Source organism: Eurosta solidaginis, chromosome 1, assembly GCF_040869045.1.
Source record: "Eurosta solidaginis isolate ZX-2024a chromosome 1, ASM4086904v1, whole genome shotgun sequence".
Lineage (NCBI taxonomy): Eukaryota > Metazoa > Arthropoda > Insecta > Diptera > Tephritidae > Eurosta > Eurosta solidaginis.
In genome coordinates this window covers 111,186,923-111,209,665 of record NC_090319.1, presented here as the reverse complement: position 1 = coordinate 111,209,665, position 22,743 = coordinate 111,186,923, and the positions used below count along the sequence as shown (strand labels likewise).

At 36.2% G+C, this 22,743-nt stretch overlaps 1 protein-coding gene across 2 annotated transcripts in view; it reads left to right on the top strand.

Annotated features, from left to right (window-relative positions):
* Positions 1–552: 552 nt before the first annotated feature.
* The window catches only part of htl (heartless), a 49,391-nt gene continuing 27,200 nt past the window's right edge, over positions 553–22,743 (top strand). Inside the window, exon 1 of one of the 2 annotated variants that reach the window (XM_067759694.1) lies at positions 553–1,081. The gene's annotated coding sequence lies outside the window, so the exon portion shown is untranslated. Of the gene's footprint in view, positions 1,082–11,793; positions 12,115–22,743 lie in introns of those variants that run through there. The other variant, XM_067759695.1, reaches the window with a different exon arrangement.

Genomic DNA, 22,743 nt, shown 5'->3' with positions numbered 1-22,743 from the left:
TGAGCGAAATTGTTTATTGGGAACGTACCTATTCAGTGGCACATGTGTGTAACGACCGATATATACTTAGATATATGTATGTATGTATATGTATAACAGAATTGAAATAGCGTATTGTTATTATTTTGTTTTGTTTTCGAATTTCACTACATTCGTGTACTAAATTTGAGTGCAATTGATGAGTGGGTTTCAAATCTAAATGAGTTTGTGAGTTCATACTTACAAACCCAACCAGCCAGATATGTAAGCAGTCTTACATATACCTATGTATGTACTTAAAAACATATGTGTTTATATTTGCGTGCAAGGGCGATGCAGCGCGGAAGTTAATACATACATATGTACGTGCATAAATATGTACATATGGATATGTTTACATATATGGGAGATGATCACCATAAGATTCGGCGCAGGCGCATACCGGGCGTGAGCGTTCCTACTGATCTGAGTAATATGAGTGCAATATAAAGGCATATGTGACAGGAAGAAGCCCATCGCTTCAGCAAATTATCGGCCTGGTTCGTAGCTGTGCTCTTGCTAGTTACGAGCAACATCAACGCACAGTTTGGACAAAACACTGTTCCAATTAGGAACTTACAGATAAACTTACCAAACGCGGACAAAATCAATTTATTATTCATATACATACGTACTTATGTATCTACATACATAAGTACTACTTTGAAACTAAATTGTGGAATCGTATACACAAATGTAGATATTGAGTGAAAATTAACGAAAGTATTTTTCAAATCAATGTGAATTCCGCATTGTGAAAACTAAAATATAGAACGAGTGCGGGATGTGAAAACTTGTGATCAACAGCTTAAAAGCTTAAACACACTACAAGCAAACATATACCTACTACCTACTTATTTTATCATTGAAATAAAAACAAAATTTAACTTAACATATAGACAATATTTAAATTTAGATATGCTACATGAATGAATAATAATTTTTACCTTATTAAATATGGGAAAGTGTAAAGCATCACAGAGCACTTCTGCAGAACAACGTTACCGACATTAGGATCAAACGTCTGTCAACACGATCTATGGATTTATTCTTATAATACAAAGTAGGTACATATGTATGTATATGGTTGGAAGAGAATCCAAAGCATAGAACAAGAAAGCATTGGTTTCAATTATACATTTGTATAAGTTTGTGTACCTGTACGTATGTTCATACATATAAACACATATATATGTATGAAGGCCTGAGAGCAAAAACAACGAACATCCTAGATGCATATTATCCAAAAGTTTTCAAGAAACCCATTTGTAGGGTAATCACATGAATTTCAAAAACCTCAAAGCTTTTGAAAAATGGCCAATCAAGTTCAAATGAGGTCATTGTTTTTCAAAAAGTTATTTGCAAAAATGCATGTGTTCTTTTTCGAGTGTTACTTTGTCTATATAGGTATGTTTCTCTAAACTCATTAATTTTATTCATTTATTTGATAATTGTATTAAGTATTGTGTTATTATTATTGTTATTATTCGGCCTGGAAGCACTGCGACCTTTGTGTAGATCTATTGCAGAAACGATAGAATAGAGAGACATTGCATAGACGAAAAATAGTGTGAGGCAAGCTTCACAAAATTCTAGTAGGTCACATTCACCACTTACCACAGCAGAATTTGTTAAACTACCACTGTCTGTATTTGTTATTTAATAATTATTTGTACACTTTTTATTCAGCTAATGTGTTCAGAATTTTAACTTTTACTCACTAAAACTCCAATCAGTGTATTTCTGTGCTTAAATTATGTTAAAAATTGTGTTAAAGTTTTTGGTGTGGTGAAAGTGACCTACTAGAATTTTGTTACGCTCCGCTGCTTTCCACCGAAGTTCGCGCATGCAATATCTTTATATTCCAAAATTTTTGTCTATTATGCATGAACTTTCAGCCTAATTTTGTATGTGTGGGTTTTTAATGTATCTAAGCACCTCTTCAGGCTTTTTACTCCATATCACATGAGAATTAAGAATGGTCACACCACCTAGATGGGAGCCTCTGCCTTGCCAGAGCGACGCATTCGCAGAGAATGTGAACCGGCGCTTCATCCTCCAGCTCACAGAAACGACAAATTTTAGTATCGGATAGATTAAACTTACTTAGGTCATATCGTAGACCACAGTGTCTCGTATAGTACCTAGTGTGAGTTCGTAGGTCCTCCCTGCTTAAATTAATGAGTTTGGGTGATACTTTCGTTGCCGGAAGTATAAACAATTTGGCCTGTCTTTGCCCTGGGGAGTCAAACTATTTACGTTGGAATTGTTTTGTTTCCCAGTTATTTAAGGTTTCTCTGGTATGTGCCCTTGTGAGTCCACAAAAGCTCTCTGGACCATAGAATGCAGCTGTAGAACCCTGCTTTACTGGGTAATCTGCATGTTCATTACCTTCATGTCCCTGATGTCAGGGAACCCATCCTAACAAAACCTTGTTTTTGGCTTCCAGGACATTAAGGATTTCAATGTAGTCATCCACTAGCTTAGATATTATTGTGTAGGATTGCAAGGGCCGCCTGGCTGTCCGGCATAATGTAGACGCTCTTCGAGGATGAGCCTCTCCGTAGACATTCTCTACCGCAAACTTCTATTGCATGGATTTCTGCCTGAAATATGGTGGGGTAGCATCCCATTGGTATCGATTTCTTTAAGTTAGGCCCACAGATGCCAACTCCCGTTCTTCCGTCATCGAATTTCGATCCATCCGTGTACCAGACCTCTGATTCAGGGTGGTTATAATGATACCCTATTTCCCAGTGGGTCCTGTCCACAATGGACACTTCACAACACTTTCGTGAGATTCTGAGCAACGTCACGCAGTTGTAATGTGGGATTTCCCATGAATTTCCCTATTAATTTCATATGCCCCCTCATGTTTCCTAGCTTCAACACCAAAATATTTTGAAATCTTAGTGCGCCTAGTGTTGGCTCTTTCTCTATCAGAATAGGGAAGGGAGGTATTCCCACTAAAGCACTAAGTGCGTCAGCAGGGGCGGTTCTCCCCGTTATGCCAACGCAAACTAATCAATGCAGTTTGCTTAGTTTAGCGGTTGCCTTTCTTTGCGTGGCCTTCTGCCACCAAACTAGGGAAGCATAGGTGACTATTGCCCTTACGACAGTATTAAATGTCCAATATACCATTTTTGGACAAATCCCCCATGTTTTGCCGTAGAGACGAGTACAGGCGAAGAAAGCTCTTGTTGCCTTGTTTAGGATAGCATCCAAATGAGCATTCCACGTGAGGGTTCTATCCAGTGTGACCCCTAGATATTTAGCCTCTATTGAGAATTGTATTTTTGTACCACCCAGGGATGGTCTGGGATGGATACTTTCCTTCTCCGGGTGAAAGGCACTATAACAGTTTTGTTAGGACTTATAGAAAGTCCCTTGATATCGCTCCACCTCTCTATGATGCGAAGAGCTTCTTGCATGCGATCTGATATTGTTTCCTCGTGCATCATCCCTGTGAACTATGTCATCTGCATACCCTTGAGTGTCAAATCCCTTGGTTTTCAGTAACTGAAGGAGGTCATCTATGACCAGGGTCCACATGCGAGGCCACAATTGATTCAGTTGTCCCTCCCAGTTCCAAATGGCTTTTTCTACTCTTAAATATGGACAGCACCCAGCGAATAATCATAGGGATTATGTCCTTTTCAATTATAGCTTGTTCGATAACTTGATATATTGTGTTATCGAAAGCCCCTGATATGTCAATAAAAGCGCATCGGGCTAAATTTTTGCATTCTAGAGCCTTTTAAATTTTTACCGGGAGGCTATGAATAGCCGTCTTCGTGGATTTCACTGACCTGTAGGCGAACTGATTCCTACATTTAGGAGAAACGAGGGTTACTGGGCGATATGACGAGGGCAGTTACTCGGGCTTCCCTGGCTTTGGTATGAATACTATTTTAACCTCTGCCAGTAGTGATGCCTTATATAAAGTAAGGCCGGGGATATATGATTTATCACTTGCTGTAACAGACAAGGCGGTCACCGTGGTGTGATGGTAGCGTGCTCCGCCTGCCACACCGTATGCCATGGGTTCGCACCCCGGGCAAAGCAACATCAAAATTTTAGAAATAAGATTTTTCAATTAGAAGAAAATTTTTCTAAGCGGGGTCGCCCCTCGGCAGTGTTTGGAAAGCGCTCCCAGTGTATTTCTGCCATGAAGAGCTCTCAGTGAAAACTCATCTGCCTTGCAGATGCCGTTCGGAGTCGGCATAAAACATGTAGGTCCCGTCCGGCCAATTTGTAGGGAAAATCAAGAGGAGCACGACGCAAATTGGAAGAGAAGTTCGGCCTTAGATCCCTTCGGAGGTTATCGCGCCTTAGATTTTTATTTATAACAGACAAGGATATACCTCACCCGGTGACTGGAATGGGCTGAAAGCAGGCAAAGCCCATGGCAATCGTTTGAGAATGATGAGCTTTGTTGCTAGGTTTTTTTTATTTTCATTTCAATAATAAAACTGAAAACTTCGTTTTCCGGGGAGTTCTAAAAGCTGGCATGTGTTCAGTAAAGTGACCAATGTCGAATACAATGTCTTTGTGGTCCGACATTGACTCCTCCCCTGATACATGCCAGTTAGTGACAGTGCTGGCCATACTATGGCTGCTGCACAGAGTAAAATCTAAAATCTCTCTTCTAATAGCATTTACAAAGGTGGGTTCATTGCCCCGGTTGATAATGCTTATATTGTTACTACCTATAAACCAAACGAGGTACTCAACCTTGTTGTTGATGTTCACGGTTCTCCAAATTGTGTGATGGGAATTTGCGTCATAGCAGTGGAACCATGGTTTACCACTCTGCTGACAGTATCTGATGAGGGCTTTTGCTTCAGTTTTTTGGGCCGTTTCTTCTTAACCCGGAAAGTAAGCAGAGGCAAAAATTGTTTCTTGTTCGTCTCTTGGGGTTGGAATTTTTGCCCAAACTGCTACAAAATCAGCCGTAATGAACTGTAAAAGTGGCAGAAATAGTAATAGAACTTTCAAAAAAAGTATCGATACCGGTACTCATATAAAATACTCGGATCAAAGAAACGATGCTTGTATTAAAACTCAGGAAAAGGTATCGAATATACTCCAACTGAATACTTCCGAAGTTTTATCAAAAGTGAAAAATAAAAAAAATTTTAAACGAGATCTTATGTTTTGAGTGTAGTAGCAAACAAGTAAGAAAATTAAAGATTGGACGAAACCGAACACTATATACCTAATTATGTTCTCTTACATATACTCTAAGGAAACATCACGAACATTAAATTACTTAAAAGATTTTTGATCGACTTGTGGCATTAAAAAAAAGTTTTTTAAGTCAGAACAAGTTAGGAAGTCTAAGTTCGGGTGAAACCGAACATTACATACCCGCTGTACACTTGAAATGCTGTTGTTGTTTGTTTTGTGTGGTTAATAGTGTTATAAGGCTGCGCAATAATGCATATACATATTGTTCTATTCTGAACAAATTTTTCTTCGAGCTATGGCTCCGGAAACATAGAAAATTGCTTAGCCATAAAAGGGGCGGTGCCACGCCCATTTATTTAAATTTGGAGTTTTTCCTATTTATTGTTATAAGTCCACTTGGGAAATGAAATACCATTGATATAAAGCTCTTTTTTGTAAAGATATATCTTATTTTTTTCGTCCACGACCATGAGAATGAATCAGTTTGATTTAAGCACGCTATCAGTTGCGAAGTATAAGTTTTATTGTGAAGTATTTTCAAAGTAGTCTAATAAAGACCATTTTGCATTATTAAATATTGGAAATATTTATTCAGCAGTTTAACGATACGAACGTTAGTAGAAGGTTGCAAATAAGCGGAATTCCACTAAATTCGTTACAATATAAAAGCCGGTGTGGTCCTTAACCGATTTCGTTAATTTTTCTTCAAAGCATTCCTTATGGTAAAGGCAACCTCTCTGCCGAATTTTGTTACGATGGGTTTAACGAAAATTGATTTTACCACAAGTGGGCGGTGCCAGGCCTATTTTAAAAAATGGTTCCAAACTTTTATCAAGAGTCTCAATATCAGTCCACATGTCAAATGTCAACATTCTAGGTGTATTATTTACTAAATTATCAGGTTTTTGTGTTTTCTAAAATTGTATATATATAAAAAGAGGGCGTGGTTATCATCCAATTTCGCTCATTTTCAATACCAATCTATTCTGGTTCCAGATAAGTTCATGTACCAAATTTGGTGAAGATATCTCAATATTTACTCAAGTTCTCGTGTTAACGGACAGACGGACGGACGGACATGGCTCAATCAAATTTTTTTTCGATACTGATGATTTTGATATATCTATCTCGATTCCTTTATACCTGTACAACCAACCGTTATCCAATCAAAGTTATAATACCCTGTTTACAAGTACAGCTGGGTATAATAAGCGAATGGTTAATATACTAGAATTGCTAATTTATTGTAAAACTGATTCAATAGCAAGCAAACATTTGATGCATCTAATGCATCTTGCTAATGATAATGAATAATTTTTGTCGAATTGAATAAATAGAATATTTTCAGCAAAAAGTTTTTTAAAAATTTCGAAAGCTAATGTGGGTTCATTTCACTAATTTAATTGTTTCAGTTTTTTTTAACAGCATTTGTTAGCATTTCATGCAGAAGGCTAAGTTCAGTTGCTAACATTTTAATATATCTATGATAGTAATTTACCATATAGAAAAATTTTTGTAATTTATTAATAGAAATTTGGTTTTCAAAATATGTACACGAGAGTACATGTCGAAGGTTTGATGTTTAAGTTATATTCTTCAAGGCTTTTAAGAACTGCTTTTAAATGATTAATATGTTGATTTTCATCATCACTGGCTATGAGATTGTCATCAATGTATGTAAATACAAAGTCAAAAGTCGGAGAATACTCCACTAATAAAGCGTTGGAAAGTTCGAGCGCTGTTTCCTAAACCAAGAAGCATTCTTAAGAATTCAAACATTCCAAAAGGGGTAGTATATGTAGTTTTATAAATGTCTTCTTAAGTCATTGGGATTTGGTGATAAGCACGCACAAGATCAAAAAATCTGATAATTTTTTAATCTATTGTTAAATCGTGATTATGAGGTAAATAGTATATATCTGGTGTAATAATAAAATTTAGTCTTCTATGGACTCTGCAAGGTCTCCAATAATTTAGTTTTTTTTTAGGAAAGAGATGAAGTTGAGATGCGATAGGAGAATTTGAGCAGCTGCATATACCTGTTTTAACTATAAATTCAAATTCAGATTTAACAATTTAATTTAATTGGACAAGGTTTCGAAGAGGTAAAAAAACCGTTGGTTTCTATCCTGTGAACCGCAAGATGTTTCACTTCTTTTGTGTAATCTGGTTCCCAGGTTATAGAAGGAAATTCATTAAGTCATTTTGTGAATTTATTTTCATTAATTGAAATTTTCAATCAAAAAAATATGAGAAGCTCCAGAACCTTAATTTTTTTGTAGTAGATACCATGATTTCCTTATTTTTATACTCAGCGTGCTTTTCAAACAGAGTATATTAAATTTGATTGGATAACGGTTGGTTGGACAGGCATAAAGGAATCGAGATAGGTATAGACTAACATATATCAAAATCATCAGTATCGAAAAAAAATTTGATTGAGCCATGTCCGTCCGTCCGTCCGTTAACACGATAACTTGAGTAAATATTGAGATATCTTCACCAAATTTGGTACACTAGCTTACCTTGACCCAGAATAGATTGGTATTGAAAATGAGCGAAATCGGATGATAACCACGCAAACTTTTTATATATATACAATTTTGGAAAACACAAAAAACCTGATAATTTAGTAAATAATACACCTCAAATTTTGAAATTTGACATGTGGACTGATATTGAGACTCTTGATAAAAATTTGGAAATATCTTTTAAAATGGGCCTGGCACCGCCCACTTGTGATAAAATCAGTTTAAAAAAAAAAAAAATAAATGTAAGGCGCGATAACCTCCGAAGAGATCTAAGGCCGAGCTTCTCTTCCAATTTGCGTCGTGCTCCTCTTGATTTTTCCCTACAAATTGGCCGGACGGGACCTACATGTTTTATGCCGACTCCGAACGGCATCTGCAAGGCAGATGAGTTTTCACTGAGAGCTTTTCATGGCAGAAATACAATCGGAGCGCTTGCCAGACACTGCCGAGGGGCGACCCCGCTTAGAAAAATTTTCTTCTAATTGAAAAATCTTATTTCTAAAATTTTGATGTTGCTTTGCCCGGGAGTTGAACCCAGGGCATACGGTGTGATAGGCGGAGCACGCTACCATCACACCACGGTGGCCGATAAAATCAGTTTTACAAATGTTATTAATCATGAACCAAAAATCGTTGAACCCATCGTAACAAAATTCGGCAGAGAGGTTGCCTTTACCATAAGGAATGGTTTGAAAAAAATTAACGAAATCGGTTAAGGACCACGCCCACTTTTATATAAGAAATTTTTAAAAGGGTCGTAGACGAATAAAATAAGCTATATCTTTGCAAAAAAGAGCTTTTTATCAATAGTATTTCATATCCCAAGTGGACTTATAACAATAAATAGGAAAAACTTCAAATTTAAAAAGAATGGGCGTGGCACCGCCTTTTTTATGACTAAGCAATTGTCTATGTTTCGGGAGCCATAACTCGAAGAAAAATTAACGGATCGTAATAAAATTGGGTACACAGATTTTCCCTATAGCAGGAAATATTTCTAGAAAAAATGGACGAGATCGATTAAAGACCACGCCCACTTTTATATAAAAGATTTTTAAAAGGGTCGTAGACGAAAATAATAAGCTTTATCTTAGCGAAAAAAGAGCTTTGTGTCAATAGAATTTTACCTTCTAAATTGAATTATAACATTAAATTGGAAAACACTAAAATTTTTTTAAAATAGCTGTGGCACCGCCCCTTTTACGACTAAGAAATTTTCTGTTTCGGGAGCCATAACTCGAAGAAAAATTAACATATCGTAATTAAATTATGGACACATATTTTCCTTATAGCCAGGGCCGTGGAGAGGGGGGAGGGCGGCTACCAGGGCAATTTCCCTGATGCCCGGAAGGTTTTTGGCGGGCCGGCAAGGCAAAGCAGTATTGACAGTACTCTAACTAGGATTTCATAGATACATACATACATATTTTGTTACTACAAAAAATTGTTTTAAAATTGAAAATCACTAAACTAAAATCATAAGCATCCAATCAAATACTCTGGGGCATAGTCATAGTCGAAATAAAATGTAATTTTAAGTTAGAGAAACGTTTTTGACACAATTTTATAAGCGCTATCTGGCAAAAATGCTTCAACTAACTTAAAATCACATTTTATTTCGACTATAACTATGCCCCTATCGGTTTGGTCGTATTGCTTTTTCATTTTTGTAAAAAGCCAGCGACATCTGTATATACAGGCTGATAATAAACTAGAGCGTTAATTTGAAAAAATTAGTACACTTGACTTGTTTTGCGAAGCGCAAATTTGTGCAAACATATGAGTATGCCGTGGATAAGCTTACATAGGTCATTGATGAGTTGAAGAAGTTCAGGGATCAATGGTCGATCATACTTCAAGAATGCAAGATTCTGGCAGGGAGTATAGGAGTTGTGAATACCTTCGCAGAGAAAAGAAGGAAGATAAGAAAGCGCCAGTTCGATGAATTACCTGGCGAATCGCCTGAGTGTGATTCCGAAACTCAATTCAAACAGCAAGTTTTTTACATTCTTTTGGACTGCATGATTGGTAACATGACAAGACGTTTCGAAGCCGTAAATGACATTGCGATTAAATTTAGTTTTTTGTAGAAGTATCAGGATCTGACGGAGCTCAGAGAAAAGGCAGCCGCATTCTGCACGATTTATGGCATCGATATTTCTACGGATCTGATAGATGAAATCATTCATCTCAAAGCCATCCACTTAGCAAATTTGGGATGTGATTCGCTGCCACCATTTCAACTTCTGAACAAATTTCATGACTTGAAGATGGAAGTATTATTTCCGAACATCTGCATAGCATTAAGAATATTTTGCACACTTCCAGTCAGTGTGGCTGAAGGGGAGCGTTCTTTTAGTCTATTGTCTCGCGTGAAACATTGTTTGCGTTCTACTATGAGCCAAAATCGCTTGACAAGCCTTGGAACATTGGCGTTGGAGTCCAGCCTTGCTCGCAGTATTAGTTTTGAATCGGTAATTTCCATATACGCAGATCAAAAAGCACGGAAGGTTTTCCATGGCTGATTTAAGCTCTTAAAATGTACATATTTGGAAAAAGTTAATGTAAGCAATCAAACAATGAAATCTAACATTTGATTTATGTAAGTGCTCCAGTAAATCTTATCTTATATGAAATAAAACTGAAATATGAATTGAAAAATATATGTATGTTATGTTATTTTTTTACTTGATTGAGTTATTTTTTAGGGAGGCCCGTGAACGCAAACTGTCCCAGGGGCCCGCCTCGGCTCTCTGTGGTCCTGCTTATAGCAGAAAATATTTCTAGTAAAAATGGACGGGATCGGTTAAATACCACGGCAACTTAGATATAAAACAAGTTTAAAAGGGTCGTAGACTAGAATAATAAGCTATAACTTAGCAAAAAACAGTTTTGAATCAATGATATTTCACTTATCAAGTTTTATTGTAAGAGGAAATGGGGAGACATTTTTTTAAACGGGCGATGTCACGTGCTATGTAGAAAAGTAATTTTATATGAAATGAAATGTACAATTGAAGCTCACGCTGAGTATATAATGTTCGGTTACACACGAACTTAGACACCTTTACTTGTTAATATTAACAATAATTCCAATTTTTTTTTTTAAATGTTCACAATTATAAATTGAAATTTAAAGTATCTTCGTAAACCTAAATCAATTTAAAGAAGTTTTGTTAGATCTGAATTTCTTTTGTAAATTTTAAATTTTGAAAAAGGGATACAACTGCACCGATCGATTAGAAAATTAACAGCCTCATTACCATTGTGAATTCATACAAGTGACGAATGTTTGATAAAAACGTTCACAATAACAAACAGCCTCGATCACCTGTTCAATCGTTGTTCGATTACTTAAATCATTTGCTCAATAGTGTTTTCAAACATTTTTGTAGACGACTGGTATTTTGCATTATTTACATATTTTAAAATTCTTGCTTAACTGGCTGCTCACATTTAATCTATTGAGAAAAGAATATTAATATGCAGTCTGATTTTCTGTATACACATTTAAAAGAAGAGCTGATTTGAAACAGATGGGCAATTCATGGCAGTTCAATTTAATAACCGCGAGCAAAAAACAAACTTTTCTTCCATTCTCTGGCCATTAGCGACAGCTACAGTAGGTATGGCAATGGTGGAATAGAAAGATTTTTCACTTGTATGCATTCACAATGCTCAATATATTCGACGCTATCGTGTCCAAAATGATCGTCGTTTGTCTATTTGTAGCATGATTCGTGAACGAAAACCAAGTGTCAGAAGCAAAGGACGAAAACAAGTTTGACAACTGCAAGAATTTTATGAAATTGTCCATAGATGAATGGATTTGCAACTCTTTGTTTCGAGAGAGCGCTGTCAAAATGCACATTTTTGTCAATGATATGGGGATTTTTGACATAAATTTCGGCGATTATAGTTTCAATCATTTAATAAAATGATATTCGTAAAATATTAATTTCTTCAAACTTATTTTACGATAATACGACTAGTTAGAGTTAAATATAAACAAAACTAAGTAAAATTTACATTTTGATGAAATTAATTAGTCAGCACAAATTTGAGACAAATCCCTCGTGAGAGTGCAAAAAATGAGAGAGTTTCGTATCAAGTCATCTTTGAAATTGTCATTGTCCCCGCAAAATCCAAGTGGCTAACGTCACATTAAGTGACACTACCTCCATTTTTTGTATCGTGGGCATATGTATGTATGTATATAAAAATATAAATAAACTTAAAAGTACGCATCGAAGTATTCACAGAGTTAATATTTGGGTTTAGTTGGACGTTCACTCTGAATTTAAGAAGAAGACAAAATTCCAAAGGCAGGAAGAGCAGCAGGCGTGCAGTCATTGAGGAAAGTCGCCGGAAATATGTGAGACATTTTAATTGATACTAAAAATTATTTAAACAATAAGCAAAAAAGTAGTCGATGTACTAAAGATTTGCAAATTTAAATGTACATTAAGATAAATTCTCTTATGTTTATTTATAAAAGCAAATGTATTTGGAAATTTCTATTATAGGTACTGGGTGTGAAACTTTTGTGCAAACTTCAGCATATAAAAAAAATGTTTGCACCAATTGAAATAAGGATGTATTAAATCAAATTGTATTTTATTTGAAATATAAATTACATACATATAGCATATTAAAACTAAACCCGTAAAGGCGGGAAGTGACCCATACCAGTTTTTTTCGCAATGAACAAATTTTCCCAAAGAACAAGGTAAAAACTCATTTATAACACTGCTCAATGCGAATTCAGTATAAGGTGATTACTTTTGTCCAGACATCGAAAGTACTTGATAGCAAAAGGTTCTGAAAAAAAAAAACCAAAATTGTTTAAAATTTTCTATTTTGATCCGGTTGTTGTTTCCAATTTGTTCATTGGAACCCAGAAAAGCTTGCTTGATTATTGGATGGACTGTTGACGTAGGCGTGTGCAGTCACAAAAAAATACTGCAAAGCAGATGCCCCTACTTTTTAAACGGTTTTATTTAGCTTGATTTGACAGGCAGGCCGCATGCACGGCCGTTGTGAACGAACTTTGTAATTGAAATTTAAGTAACTTCCCGATACGCTATAAGCTTGAAACTTGGAATATAGTTCAGAACCCGATGACAATGCAATAATAAGAAATAAGAAAAAAATCGCCGCTAGGTGGCGCAAGGATCGAGATATTCACAAAAATCGTATTTGTGGTCCGATTTGGCTCATATTTGGAACACATAATACATACGAGAATAGAAAGCGACCTAATAAAAAAATTGCCGCTAGGTGGCGCAAGGATCGAGATATTCACAAAAATCTTATTTGTGGTCCGATTTGGCTACTATTTGGAACACATAATACATACAAGAATAGAAAGCGACCTATGAAAAAAAATAGAGGCTAGGTGGCGCAATGATCGAGATATTCAAAAAAATCGTATTTGTGGTCCGATTTGGCTCATATTTGGAACACATAATACATACAAGAATAAAAATCGACCTATAAAAAATCGGCGCTAGGTGGCGCAAGGATCCAGATATTCACAAAAATCCTTTTTGTGGTCCGATTTGGCTCATATTTGGAACACATAATACACACAATAATAGAAAGCGACCTATGGAAAAAAATCGGCGCTAGGTGGCGCAAAGATCGAGATATTAAAAAAAAATCGTATTTGTGGTCCGATTTGGTCCATATTTGGAACACATAATACATACAAGAATAGAAAGTGACCTATGAAAAAAATAGAGGCTAGGTGGCGCAATGATCGAGATATTCACAAAAATCGTATTTGTGGTCCGATTTGGCTCATATTTGGAACACATAATACGAGAATAGAAAGCGACCTATTAAAAAAATTGCCGCTAGGTGGCGCAAGGATCGAGATATTCAAAAAAAATCGTATTTTCTGTCCGATTTGGTCCATATTTGGAACACATAATACATACAAGAATAGAAAGCGACCTATGAAAAAAAATAGAGGCTAGGTGGCGCAAGGAGCGAGATATTCAAAAAAATCGTATTTGTGGTCCGATTTGGCTCATATTTGGAACACATAATACATACAAGAATAGAAAGCGATCTATGAAAAAAATAGAAGCTAGGTGGCGCAATGATCGAGATATTCAAAAAAATCGTATTTGTGGTCCGATTTGGCTCATATTTGGAACACATAATACATACAAGAATACAAATCGACCTACATATAAAAAATGGGCGCTAGGTGGCGCAAGGATCCAGATATTCACAAAAATCCTTTTTGTGGTCCGATTTGGTTCATATTTGGAACACATAATAATACGAGAATAGAAAGCGACCTATAAAAAATCGCCTCTAGGTGACACAAAGTTCGAGATATTAAAAAAAAATCGTATTGTGGTCCGATTTGGTCCATATTTGGAACACATAATACATACAAGAATAGAAAGTGACCTATGAAAAAAATCGCCGCTAGGTGACACAAAGTTCGAGATATTCAAAAAAAATCGTATTTTCTGTCCGATTTGGTCCATATTTGGAACACATAATACATACAAGAATAGAAAGCGACCTATGAAAAAAAATAGAGGCTAGGTGGCGCAAGGAGCGAGATATTCAAAAAAATCGTATATGTGGTCCGATTTGGCTCATATTTGGAACACATAATACATACAAGAATGGAAAGCTGCCTATGAAAAAAAATCAAGGCTAGGTGGCGCAAGGAACACATAATACACACAAGAATAAAAAGCAACCTATAAAAATATCGCCGCTAGGTGGCGCAAGGATCGAGATATTCACAAAAATCCTTTTTGTGGACCGATTTTGCTCATAGTTGGAACACATAATACACACAAGAATAGAAAGCGACCTATGGAAAAAAATCGCCGCTAGGTGGCGCAAAGATCGAGATATGAAAAAAAAATCGTATTTGTGGTCCGATTTGGTCCATATTTGGAACACATAATAATACGAGAATAGAAAGCGACCTTTAAAAAAATCGCCGCTAGGTGACACAAAGTTCGAGATATTCAAAAAAAATCGTATTTGTGGTCCGATTTGGTCCATATTTGGAACACTAATACATACGAAAATAGAAAGCGACCCATAAAAAAATCACCGCTAGGTGACACGAAGTTCGAGATATTAAAAAAAAATCGTATTTGTGGGCCAATTTGGTCCATATTTGGAACACATAATACATACAAGAATATAAAGCGACCTATGAACAAAAATCAAGGCTATGTGGCGCAAGGATCGAGATATTCAAAAAATCGTCTTTGTGGTCCGATTTGGCTTATATTTGGAACACATAATACATACAAGAATAAAAATATACCTATAAAAAATCGCCGCTAGGTGGCGCAAGGATCGAGATATTCACAAAAATCCTTTTTGTGGTCCGATTTGGCTCATATTTGGAACACATAATACATACAAGAATAGAAAGCGACCTATGGAAAAAATCGCCGCTAGGTGACACAAATTTCGAGATTTTCAAAAAAATCGTATTTGTAGTCCGATTTGGAACACGTAATACATACATGAACAGAAAGCGAACTATGGTGTCCGATTTGGCTATATTTGGAACAAATATTACATACAGTCCGGTAGAAGTGACATCAAAATATTTTGGAGTTGGAGGAGGGGCAAGCATACATACGTGGCGCAGAGTCGGGTAAAGTCTTTCGAAGGATTATGTATTGAGGACTTAGATTGTAACAAATTGTGCGGAAAGAGTCCTTGTAATAATGAGTCACTAAATGAACTAAATAGAATGAGAAATAATGGACAATTAAACAAAGACTAAAACTTGAAAATAAAATAATTTAAAAAAATGTTTTAAGTTAAACGGTTTTATTGAAAACAATACTTACATGAAGTAATAATAATACTAAAAGCTAGAAAATAATTAGGTAGGTCCTAGGTACTATTCATCACACTCCTCATCTATTGATAGTCATATATAAGACCAACTGAACCTTAATCAGGTTATGCTACGCCTCACATTTTTAGAAATTTTACGCGCCCAACGCTTTTATTTAATTGTCTGATCAACGCCCTAGATTGATGAGGAGTGTGATGGCTAGTACCTAGGACCTACCTAATTATTTTCTAACTTTAAGTATTAATATTACCTCATGTAAGTATTGGTTTCAATAAAACAGTTTAACTTACATTTTTTTAAACTATTTTATTCTTAGTTCTTGTTGAGTTACCACAGATTTTCGTCTACAAATGCATTCCATAGCACAGTCGTGCTATAATTTGGTAAGCTAACGTGCAAATACTTCTAATGCTTGAAACACAATGCCGAGCGACGACGATATACGCCGCGTCGGGCGATAACATTTTTCAAATTACGTCCAGACATTTCGTCTACTTAAAACACAATGCCGGGCGAAATTGACGCTGTTTATTCAGAGTGGCCATTATTTAGAAATAAAGACGAAAGCAATTGAAACTTTTTTAATTCTCTGCTTTAGAACTTGAGTGCTAAAACACGCCCAAAATGTTAAGAAATTAACAAAACAAAACAAAACAAAAATGTGAAGAAATTAAATTAAAAATTATATGCAAAGAAAAAAAATTTGTTTTTGGATATTATGTTTTCTTTTTTTATGCTTAAAAAATTGAACAGCAGCAACCCTTGGGATGTTTGTCGTCATCGCCCGGCGGCGACGATAGACATAAATCTATCGTCGCAAAATTACGTCGCGTAAATTTCGCTCTTGGCGTTCATTGTGTTCACCTTCATGTAATTATGGGGATTCTATTTTTGACAAGGCGATGTTCGTCGTGTTCATTTCGCGGCGTCAGGGTATAGTGTTTCAAGCTTTATGTTTTGCGAGCCATGCTATTAATTGAAGAGCAATTAGGGTCGATTACATTCAATACGGCGTCTACAGACCGCAACCATAATAAAGCAAAGCTTGACGACAACGGTAGCCAAGCACTGGCTACTTGATTACTTTAAACTGTTATGTATATATGGCCGCTGGCCGAAGATCCTGGGTTCACGCCCAGGGAAAAGCAACATCAAAATTTTAGAAACAAGTTTTTTTCAATTAGAAGAATTTTTTTCTAAGCGGGGTCGAGCCACGGCAGTGTTTGGCAAACACTCCGAATGTATTTCTGCCATGAAAAGCTCTCAGTGAAAGCTCATCTGATTGATTGTCGTGCTGGAAATAACGACCCTCATAAGAACATGTGTAAAAATAATTTGAAAGATGTCGCTTTGTAGCGCCGTCGTGAATATAATCAGGACTATTTACCGCAGAGACAGCAAGGATTTCTCTATAACTCCTTGGACAGTTAATGAAATGCATAAGAAATCCTTCCACATTTCGATTGATGCATGCAGAACGCATCTCGAACGAAACTTTATTAAGAAAAGGAACAGTTAAGCAGGAAATACACATTTTTCCAATAGAAACAAGTCCAATTCATTCTAATGCCGTCTTTTTGTACAAATACTTAAGGCCCTAAGATAAAAGTATTTTAGAAGTACATAGTTGATTTAATAATAAATTTCCTGTTAGAAATTTCTCTACAATTCAAGAATGTTTTATCAGCAGTACTTTTGGATTTGTGTCTTCATTTTCTGGAAAACAAATTGAAGCTTGATAAACAAATGTTTTAGTTCAACCACAGTAAAATGCGGTGCAGTCTGTTCCAAAAAGATAGGTAAAAAACGAAGCTTAACAGCTGGATTAAATATTCATGCAAATATGGCTAGTTTTGCTTTTTTAGCTCCTAAAAATATTTGTTGGCTACACCAACTCTAACTAGGTATTTGTTTTATTACCTTGAAAAAGCATTTTGAAGGACTAGCTGGAAAACGATTTAATTTCCCTTGGTGTTGTCAGTTGGCGCCAGTTAGCAGAGCGAAGAAGCGACATTTCGCAAAGTAGATGTGATTTTCCCCTGCAAGAAATAGATAGCATTTACTATGGGCTACAGTTAATCACATTATTCCTACTTCCTGACGCATGCAGTGTATTCCAGGCCGAAGTCTATGCCACAGACACTGCACCACAGCTGCTTCAACATAGTATGGTCTCCGACACCGACGTAACAATCTTTGTTGACAGCCAAGCCGCCTTAAGGGCATTAGAGCCCAACATGATAAAATCGGATATCATGCGGGGGTGTAAATCCTCGCTGGCTTCTGTAACTCATCTCCCTGAACTCGCAGATGAGATGGCTAGGAAAGGTTCCGATTTGGACAAAAGTAAAGTGGACAGCTCCGTCCGACCACCGCTGAGTTATCACCTGGGGAGAATCGAGGAATATAAGAACAGGCCAACGGACTTGCTATGGATTAAAAGGGTCGACTGCGAAGTCTCAAAGTCCTTTGGTCATGCTTGGATAGGAAATGCACCAGCTTCCTTCTCAAACTGAACAAATACGCGGTGAGGGTACTTATGGGTGTCATCATAGGTCATTGTGAATGAGAAGGAAGAGGAGTCGATTCACCACTTTCTCTGCATATGTCCGGGGCTTCAAAGAAAAAGGCTCAGATTTCTGGGCTCACGGTTCTTCGACAGCCTGGCAGAGGTTGGGAAAGGGGACGTCTCGCTTTTCATGGGTTAATCAGGGAAAGCAAGTTGAAGACCACTAGGAGGTAATGGGGTTAAATGAATGTGCTGCCAATCTGCACTTACTGAGGGCACTCACAATGGACAAAAATGAAATGAAGAAATCTTCCCTACATCTAAATTGGTACACACAGTCATCAGCTTATCCTGATGAATCAATAAGCTTATCCATAAAGTTAATTCCAAGATGCCAATGCAGTGGATAGTGTTGTTTTGACATCTTCTGCCGGTTTAATGTTTTCCATTTAATGGAGGATCTAAATGATTAGAACTATCGTTTTATCAAATACGCATAAAAAAATCTCTCCTCGTACATGAAAAAGCTTGCTGCGGCGAAAGCTTATTTCTCTTTTTTTATAATTTCAAGGAAGTCAATTGATGATAAAAGATTTGTGGTGTGACTAACACACCTAAAATGGAGGGGCAATGGCAAACCTCCATTGGCCATTACGTCATTTATATATTATGTATCACCCCCATCAACATTCGAATCATTATATTCTTGCAGTTCCGTCGCTGCAGTATAGGTATGTATGTACAACATGAATATATTTGTATATGACGGAAATACCGTCTTAGAAAATGTAATGATTTTTAACTGCTACGCCAAATTCCTTAAAAGCCCTGCAATAATTTTACCCATTATCGGTAATTGACAACACAATGCTGCTACTCTATACCAAACTCGCTGTGTTATCTTTAATCATTTCCAAAATTTTATCATATGTATGAGGTCATCGGCAACACGCCAGTCTTGGGCTTGATTTACGATTTTTCGTTCTGACGCTTCGAGAACGATTTGTGGTCGATTTAACATTTTTCGGTCTCAATTCAAGAACGGTTTGTGCTTGATCATTGGTGGGAGGAAGGTAATTTTTTTAATTATTACCCATTTATTTATTTATTAAAAATAATTTTTTCATTATTAAAAAATATTAATAACATACAAATTATTATTAAAATTCCAGAAAATTTCTCTTATTGAGAAATCTTTCTTATTTGATGATGCAATCTGAATATATATTTAAAACATTTCATAACAAGTTTGAGAATTAGTTATGCTTATGTGAATGGAACTGAACGAAAAATAAGAGATAAAAAGATAGAATATAAAAAAATTGTTTTAAAAAACATCATAGTTTGACGGTGATCGAAATCGCGTCACACGACCGCAACCGCAACATCATAGCCGCTGGGCCACTACAATTATTTGATAGTTTGTGCCAAATGTTGTATTTAATATTGTAGTGCACACGAATTATACCATTTCTTTTTTCTTGAACTTAATTTAAGAACATTGTTCTCATTAATAGAACATTTGTTCATATTTTAAGACCAGCCGTTCTCTTTTCAAGAAAATGGTTGTCAGTTCAAGCACAGGGTTGTTGTTTTGAGAACAGGTCGTTCGTTTTCAAGAACAAAAAAGTAAGAACATGAAAAGCTTGAATTGAGTCCGGTGGTGCTGGATTTTAGAACGGCGTTTTTCTCTGAGTGTACTTGCCTAAACTTATTCCCACCTTTAGTATCGCTATCCCTTCTTATCCTTCTATATTTCTTTTTTTCTTTCTGGTTCTCACTTTGTCTTTCCTTGATTGATAGAAGAATGTTCATATTTCCTATCCGGGGATGTATCGAATTGGCTTTCGCTAAATTGCAATTCTAAAATAGTAAAATATTACAAAACTAGTACGACAAATTTTCCCTACCCACTAGATGTTTACAGCGATCACTTTATCGGCGGCGGCGGCGTAGGATCTATTATATACTGGTGGGCGGTGCGCCGGCGTACGCCGGTGTTCTTACTTTAAAAAGGGGTCTACCACGTTATTCCCAAAATCAAAATCCCCAAAAGAAAATCCCCAAATCAAAATCCCCAAAATCAAAATCTCCAAAATCAAAATCCGAATTTTGTGTGTGAAATAAATTCAAATTAGGTTTAAAATCGCCGCGACCAAAAAAGGCTAATAATCCATACCAACTTTCTGCATAGGCGGCCTTCGACCGCGCTTATAAAAAATAACCCTGGGCTACGCCATGCCAAGTCCGGGTGTATGGTATAACCGTGGCTACCGCCACGGTGATGTCCTTCGGCGTAGTACCGCTTCTGTTAGCTTGTTCGAATTAGAGCGACTAGCAGTCCTATATATGGATAAGTAAAAATATGTATTGCCAAAACGTGAATATATAGTTATACATAAATACATAAATATGAATGAAAGAGGAAAGAGATATTGCTATTTTTTAAACGGTCATGATGTTTATCATAGCACTGGGATTTTGTGTTTGGGGATTTTGATTTTGGGGATTTTGAATTTGGGGATTATGTGTTTGGGTATTTTTTTTTTTTTTTTTTTTGGGGATTTTGTGTTTGGTTATTTTTATTTATTTTTTTTTGATTTCGTGGCACTTCCTTTAAAAAGCTTAATTTATCTATTTAAAAAAATAATAAATAGGAAAGGTTTTGTTTGTATGTATTTAAGGAAATCAACGTTTTGGCCATTTCGGAAAGATCCGGGTTCTTACCTCGAAATCTCGCAAATCGTTCAAAAATTTTGAGGAGTAGCTCCTTGCGCAGGGATTGTCCCTCGTTCACTTATTCCAGAGAGGCTTCGAACCTAACCCCGGTCTCTGGAATTGGTACTGCTGCGTCTGCTGAAAAAAAATAGAGATACATAAAATGGTCACGCTTTTGTCTGTATACCTCGTGCAAAGCGTAGTTTCACCTGGGGTTAACTCCTAATAATCGTCGCGAACACAATTTATTTAAATCATTTGTGGCTCCTTGGTGGTCACGTACAAAGGCGACTTACGGTTGCTATTAATGGTCTATTAATACTCATGACTCTCGTGGCACAAGCGCCTCGAGTTTTTTGTTTGTTTTAAAGAGCTACAATTCCCGATATGCGAACAGCAGCAATCCCTACCACCAGTCGCTATCACGCCTCCTGAACCTCACACCATATGCCAGCACAATAAGCTATAGGACTGCGACTTCGAACTCATACCTTCGTCGACGTCACTTTCCTTGAAGCGTTAGGGATTGACTATTCGGCCAAGGATGCCGCCCTCGAAATCATAAGCAGTCTAAGTTGATGTCACTTTGTAACTAATGGGTGAAAATCGTATAATCCTCGTCGCATCTACATATTTAAATTTTACAAGGACCCTGGATAAAATTTTTAAAATGTAGACCAAAGTTTGCTGATGTTTGTGTTCACAACATTGATTTCAATAGTCTTCGTTAAATCAAAACGATATTTTAGAATGAAAGTCGACCGATTTTAAGTTGAAAGATGTTAACTGCTGTTTTCCGGCCTTATAATATAAGAGCTCATTATGGATATCCGCGTAGCTTCAGTTTTCAGACTAGTTCGACTGTCCACTACATTAGGGTAGTAGCACACACGGTCATTAGTTCAACTGTCTTGGGAAAGCTTTTGCTTCACCACTTTGAGTGTTCTTGCGAAGGACAAAGCCTCACCTGGTAAATATATGTGCCTACACTCAGAGAAAAAATCATTCTAAAACGAACTAAACACGTTCAAAATTAAGAACATTCGTTGATAAAAGTGTGTTAAGTACGTTTTTTCTTAACTCGTGGCCGATGGGCTTGTTTTAAGAACAGTTTTTCCAAGCACACCGTTCGTATTTTATGACCACCGTACTAAAGCTTTTTAAAACAATTTTTTTATATTCTATTTTTTTAACTCTTATTTTTCGTTCAATTCCATTCAGGTAATTCTCAAACTTGTTATGAAATGTTTTAAATATATATTCAGATTGCATCATCAAATAAGAAATATTTCTCTTATCGAGAAATCTATGAAAAAGTGCATATTATGCGTTTTTTCAAACCTTTTTGGCATTTAATAATAGTTTTTTGTTATTAATATTTCTTATTAATAACAAAAAAATTATTTATTAATAAAAAATAAATAAATGGGTAATAATTAAAAAATTATCTTCCTCCCACCAATGGTCAAGCACAAACCGTTCTTAAATTGAGACCGAAAACTGTTAAATCGACCACAAATCGTTCTCGAAGCGTGAGAACGAAAAATCTTAAATCAAGCCCGAGTAGTGTTTGAAATGAACACAGAAGGTTCACAAATCAATACCAAAGTGGTCATAAAATACGAACGGTGTGCTTGGAAAAACTGTTCTTAAATCAATCCCATCGGTCACGAGTTAAGAAAAAACGTACTTAACAGACTTTTGTCAACGAATGTTCTTAATTTTGAACTTGTTTCGTTCGTTTTAGAACGATTTTTTCTCTGAGTGCACTCCCTTGAAATTCATTGCCGGGTTATGAGGGATGTCAAAGTTTTGTTGTTGTTCTTTTGACATAACCTGTCTGTTTTATTTACGAAACGAAATTCATTTTTCGTAAATTCAACGTTATTTTTTCCGTTTGCCAGCAAGGACAATCT